Genomic DNA, 6,405 nt, shown 5'->3' with positions numbered 1-6,405 from the left:
TAAATAGCCTAGCTCTCTTACCTGTCATCCTGAATGGCATGACACTGAGCTGTGATCTACAGTGGCTCTCAGAATTCCCCCAAGTAACTTGCTTGATCATACACCATGCCTTGACAGCCTGAAACTTAAGTGACCCATGATCATCAGCCATGCAGACCACTACGGGCACAGCTTCCATCTGCATCTCATATAAGACTAAGGCCTGGTTTCTTATTCATGTAGAGAAAACAAATATAAATAGAAGTTCTGAGCGTGGCTGGTGCCGTGCAATAGGCGGAGGCCATCCTCACCGGGTAACATGCTGCTCTGGCAGAGCAAGTGCCAGCTCTAAGGACTGTGGGCGCACCTGTGGCTACCATGAGCATGGGCTTCATCGGAGGTGGCCAGCTGGCTTTTGCCCTGGCCAAGGGCTTCACAGCAATAGGTATCCTAGCTGCCCACAATATAAAGGCCAGCTCTCCAGACATGGATCTGGCCACGGTGTCTGCGCTCAGGAAAATAGGTGTAAACCTGACACCCCACAACAAGGAGGCAGTATAGCACAGCGACGTGCTCTTCCTGGCTGTGATTCCCCACATCATCCCTTTCATTCTGGATGATATCGACGCTGACATTGAGGACCGGCATATCCCGGTGTCCTGCACAGCCGGCGTCACCATCAGCTCCATTGAGAAGAAGCTGTTGGCGTTCCAGCCAGCCCCCAAAGTCATCCACTGCATGACCAACACACCGGTCGTGGTGCGGGAGGGGGCCACCGTGTACACCATGGGCACCCACGCCCAAGTGGAGGAGGGCCAGCTCCTGGAGCAGCTCATGGGCAGCGTGGGATCCTGTACCGAGGTGGAGGAGGACCTTGTTGACGCAGTCACGGGACTCAGCGGCAGCAGCCCAGCCTACGCGTTCACAGCCCTTGATGCCCTGGCTGATGGGGGCGTGAAGATAGGGCTTCCCAGGTGCCTGGCAGTCCGCCTCGGGGCCCAGGCACTGCTGGGGTCTTCCCAGATGCTCCTGGTCTCAGAAAAGCACCCAGTCTAGCTCAAGGACGTCTTCTCTCCTGGAGGGGCCACAATCCACGCCTTGCACATGCTGGAGAGCGGGGTTTTCCGCTCCCTGCTCATCAACGCTATGGAGACCTCCTGCGTCCTCACTCGGGGGCTGCAGTCCATGGCTGACAAGGAGAAGGTCTCACCAGCTGCCATCAAGAAGACTATCCTGAACTAGGTGAAGCTGGACTCCCCTCCTTTGAGCCACTCCAAGCTGCTCCCCCGCAGCATGGTGCCAGTGGGCGAGTAGGACTGAGGTGTCCCACCTGCACTCTGGGCGTCTCTAGCCCCAAGCCACATGGGGTGTTGTGTCCTCATGGTGGCCCATTGCCCATGGCTCTGGTCTACTTGGGTCATCCAGGGTCATAGCCAGGGATGGGGCACGTCACTTCCCAGCATGAATCTCCCTAGCTGCTTCTTGGCCCAGGAGATAGATGAAATATCTGACTTCAACCTCCCCCTGTCTCTGCCCCCAGATCAAGTCAGAACCACCTCCTGGGAGCACAGAAGGGGTTTCACATCCCAGAGTCAGCTGGCTTGGGGTTTGGCCTCTTCCTGAACACATAGGTCAGGGTTTTCCTCCCTGAAGGCCCAGACATGGAGAGAGCCCCATCCAATGCCTTCAACTTACCTGACATCCACTAACAGTCAGTGGGGAGTGGGGAACACTTTCCTCTGTGTGGGAAGGGCCAGAGGGCTCCATGCATATGAGTGCAGTGGGAGGGACAGTGGTTCATTTGGCTGACTGCCCACAACCCCTTGTCCCCTTTGGACATTTGAGAAAGGGCTTCTCAGACAGTGGGACTTCAGAGGTCACCAGAACACTCAGGCTGCTTTCTCCCATTCCTGACTTGATCCACAAATGCTGTCACTTGTCTCCCTGACTTTTTGGTAAAATAAATTGGTTTCCAGCCCAGTGGAAAATGAACAAACAAACAAATAAATAAATAGAAGTTCTGGTGTTTTCTAACTGTTCCACTACCTCATGCCCCACTTGGGGTTGTGCCGTCTGTTCTGAAGATGGTGGACAGAGAGGATGTGGGGTGTAGATGAGTGGAGAGATACAGATGGAGACGGGAAGCTCAGGTACTTTAGGGGAATTGTGAGTGGATAAAGTAAAGGTCACTGGGGAGAAAGGAAAACTTTCTAAGCTTTGAATTCAAAGAATAATGGGGTCATTTCAGTGATCATGCCATCTTATCTTGTATATCAGTAAAGATTTTATACCATGGTCCCTTCACCACAACTGTTTAAGGAAAGAGTTCTCCCCTTCAATTTTTGTCCTCTACTAAAAATAAAACCAAAGGAATGTGTGCAGAATTTTGGGCTAAAGAACTAGGAATTTGTTGACTTTTAATGTGTGAATTCTTTTTGCTGCAAGAATGATTTCAATCTGAAATTTCAGAACATGTTGCAATTTTTATCATATTATAAAGTTTGGAATGTTTACAATTTATTTATAGTAATAACTCTTAGTTTATAACCTTAGGGGTGATCTTTTTTCTGATATCAAGAAATGAGCAATAAGAGTTTACTTAGACACAGTTACAGAAATAATGGAAACATGATTTTTATTAAACTTTAGATGAAAAAAATTAAGCATTTTTTTCAGTCTCAGACCAATAGAGGTCAAACTCACCATCTGAAGTTAGTTTGTGTGTGTTTTTTTCTTTCTTTTACATTAAAAAAAAATCTCATTTAAAAAATGTGTGGGTCATCAGACCCCACTCAATAAAATTTGCTTCATTGATTCTAAAATATGGCAAAATATGAAGCATGAGCTGTATGATGTTATACATATCTTCTGGCTTTCTCCAGGCTGATTTTTCAAATTGAAGCCCAGCAGATTGACTGGACAATCTTGAGGCAACTCAGAAATGATGTGTCTTGCTGGTGCACCACCAGTGCTCTATAAAGTTGTCAGCCATGTGGCCTTATTACAGAAAAGATGAAATGATGGTTACAGGTATTCTTTCCCTGTAAATCACACTTTGTCGTGGATATTTCTGCATTCATTAGAGGAGTAAAAGGCAGTGGTTGGAGCATGTTCCTGTCTTTAAAAAAAAAAAATTTTATAGTTTTTCTGATGAACTGGGGATGAAGGGTTAGCACATTGGCAAGCAAGCCAAGGCCCTGTTTCTAGATATTGAGCTTCATTTCATCATCTTCGAAACCTATAGTAAAATCAAAGAGTTAGTAATAATTTATAGACTCTGCCCTGCTTTCCTATTTCAGCCCTAGTTTGTGAACTCAGGAAGGGCACTGGGGTGAGGTGCAATAATTCAAGTTTGGCCCTGTAGCTATGGCCTAATTTACAAGCCACTTAAAATATGAACACAGCATTGCATATTCCTTTTGAACATTGCAAAGAGGCTCTTTAGCCTTCTAAGTCATCTGGGAGACTTTCAAATACACAACATTGCATATAGAGCCTCCCAAGTTCATGTTGAAAGCTTTTAAGTGACCAACTGCTGCAACAAATTCATTCTTAGAGTAAACAATTGGTTAAATGAATATATGGAGGCATTTTCTCTCCAGCAAAGATAAGCTGATGGCTAGAAGATTGAGAAAAAATAAATGAGACAACTTGGATGTTGGCACTAAAACTAAATGGTAGTTTTACTCTTTGGAAAGCCATACATGCCTGATGTCATTGGGAAGCAGCTGGCCTCAGACCCAAGGCCATCCATTCTGCTGCTGGCAGCCACAGTGATGTTGACCTGATGCCGATTGCCCTTATCTGGCATCCTCTGTTTATCTAAACTCCTGGGTAAGTGTGAGAGGAATGCTGTCAGGGGCTCAAACCTTTGGATGCTGACCTAAGAGCACAAACAAAAATCTAATACCTGAGCTTTGAAATTTTCTTTCTGAGGAAAAATCAGTTTTTACAGCAAAGGGACAAGAGGCTGTTCTGTCCTTGTCAGAGTTGATCTATGACTCAGCATAGAGTGGGAAAAGTTTGTCATCAGGGCTTCTGCCACTTGACCTACCCCTTTCACTCTTCTTGGTGCTCCACAGTGATTTTCTGCTAGAAAATCAACTTCAACCTTGGTTGCAGAATGAGACAGTAGTAGTTATAATCCTATATAGGCTTTGCCTCATTTAATCTTCATATTAGGTCTAACAGCAAATGATTAATATTAACTCATTTTATAGGTCAGGAAATTGAAGTCTAGAGAAATTTAGAAGTACATCTATCTTCCCAAGATCACACAGCCTGTGAAAAGCTGAATTAGGATTAGAGCTCAGAACTGGTCTCATTTGGTAGCCAGGGCTCACTGTCATAATGGTACCCAATATCTAGATAAGCTTGTGCTCTAGAGAGTTCTTTGTCCTTCATTTTACAACTTCCATGTTATGTGTACCATGCAGTGGTAAGATCGCATGATTTTAAACTCCACACTCATTGCTTTTGGAAGACTCTGGGCAAGTTCCTTGTCTTCCACATGCCTTCATTGCTGCATATGAAAATTGCAATAATAGTAGCACCTGTTCATAGGGCTGTTGGGAGTTAAATAAGTAAATTAAATGATGTAAAATACTGAAATCTGTGACCAGGTATGCAGTAAGAGCTTAATAATGGGAACTATTACTGTTTTTATAACCTTATTATTAACCCTAATGTACTCCAGGTGAGTTGATGAACAATGGTAACAGCTGAGACTTCTCTCCACCTGGGTAGATCCCAGGGGCACAAGAAGCCAAGCTGAACCACACAGCACATTATGGCCTTGGTATGTGTCACTTCTTTCAGTATCCCATTGGCCAAATCTAGTCATGGAAATCCCATCATTGACATGCCACCAAGTGGCATGGCAGAGGGAGAAAGTGAAGAATGGCAACCATAGCCTCACCTACCACAAATGGTACCATCATCTTCAAACATTTACAATAGCACCCTGAGAGATGTAATACTGATGAGCCATTCCCATTCCCATTTGGGTATAATTTTCCCAATGGAGAATATAAGGGTGGGGGAAATCCCTGATTTTAGTACAGTAGCTGACAAGACTGGTCCTTGCATTTAAGTTTCTTCTACTTTACCCAGATGTTATGTTGAGTCCTATGTTAGGGAGAAGCTGCATGTTAAGTCTCTTGAATATCTATAGCATTATAATATGACACATTTACTGTGTCAGGCACAGAGGTTATCTTATTTTTCTCAAGGACATGTATACAGCTGGTCATCCTGCTACTTGTTTTATAGAAGATGGAGACCTCTTACTCCCATGCAGCAATTAGCCTCTATGACAGTCACATTGCATTGTGTTCCTTGGTTTTTCTAGGTATGACATGAGGGAAACATGTTTCTCCCCCTTTTCTTCATGTAGGGATTTCCTTGCATTTAAAATCCTGTGATGATAGAGATGGTTTATTTAGAAGAGCTGTTGACTCCTTGGAAGAAAGTTCCTGCATAAATTTGGAGTTTTATGGTGACATGGTATCCTGAAAATGTATGTGTGAATAATAAAAATGTCAGCACCTGCAGCCAAGAACCACTGAATGAAAGAAAAGGAAAATACTAGACATCAAAGACAGTGAGAGGTTTGTTTAGATTTTAAGTCCCCTAGGTCAGGACCACACCTAGTACATTGTCACATTCAATAAATGTTGGAAAGCAATTGTCCAGCACACAATATACAGTTTTGACATCCCCAACCACCTCTACCATAGAAACAGAATATAGTCTGTTCATAATGAAAATCCTCTCTGTTTATGTGATCTGTTTCCTAAGCACTTCCTTATTAGCTTAAAGCTCTGCTAATAGACCAAAGACAATGAATTGGTTTCCAGAGCAGAGAAAAGGCACTCTGAGGAATAGCTAGGGAGGGGTTAAGAATTAAATTAGTTAAGATAGAAGAGATGAACTAATATCACATAAAATTCTAGGCAGGGAATTAAGCCAGATACAAGTTCATCATATCCAGGCCTTACATATCTCTTGTCTTCAGGATAGATGCAATTGGTCCCCTGTTCACATACTCCATGGGCTTCTACTGAAAGCACTTGTGGTTCATTTGTTTGAGGGATTTCTTGAGCCATAAGAGCATAGTCTGCTTACATGGACTGGAGTGCTGTCTGGCAGTATGGGAGTCATTAAAGCTCCCAGGGGTGACTCACAATCAATTTCAGATGAGAATTGTTGGATCAAAATCTGATTCCCTTGCCCCTCAGTGGGACAATGCCATTAGCATGTTCTATACTCATTCCCAGGGGCCTACAACTGAGCTCCAGTTGCCTACAGAGGAAGCCCGCTCATTTATGATCCTTGTTTATTGGCATCCATCATCCTTTTCCTGTCTCACTTTCTTAATTCTCCACTTCATCCAGTATGGCTTGGCATAATCACCCGAAGAAAGCC

At 44.2% G+C, this 6,405-nt stretch overlaps 1 pseudogene; it reads left to right on the top strand.

The window, feature by feature from the left end:
- Positions 1–357: 357 nt before the first annotated feature.
- LOC150003086 (pyrroline-5-carboxylate reductase 1, mitochondrial pseudogene) lies at positions 358–1,221 on the top strand (annotated as a pseudogene).
- The last annotated feature ends 5,184 nt before the right edge of the window (positions 1,222–6,405 follow it).

This window comes from Furipterus horrens, unplaced genomic scaffold (genome assembly GCF_987537825.1).
Source record: "Furipterus horrens unplaced genomic scaffold, mFurHor1.1.pri manual_scaffold_8, whole genome shotgun sequence".
Taxonomy (NCBI): domain Eukaryota; kingdom Metazoa; phylum Chordata; class Mammalia; order Chiroptera; family Furipteridae; genus Furipterus; species Furipterus horrens.
Note: the sequence above shows the minus strand (reverse complement) of the source record. Positions and strands in the feature narration are given on the sequence as shown.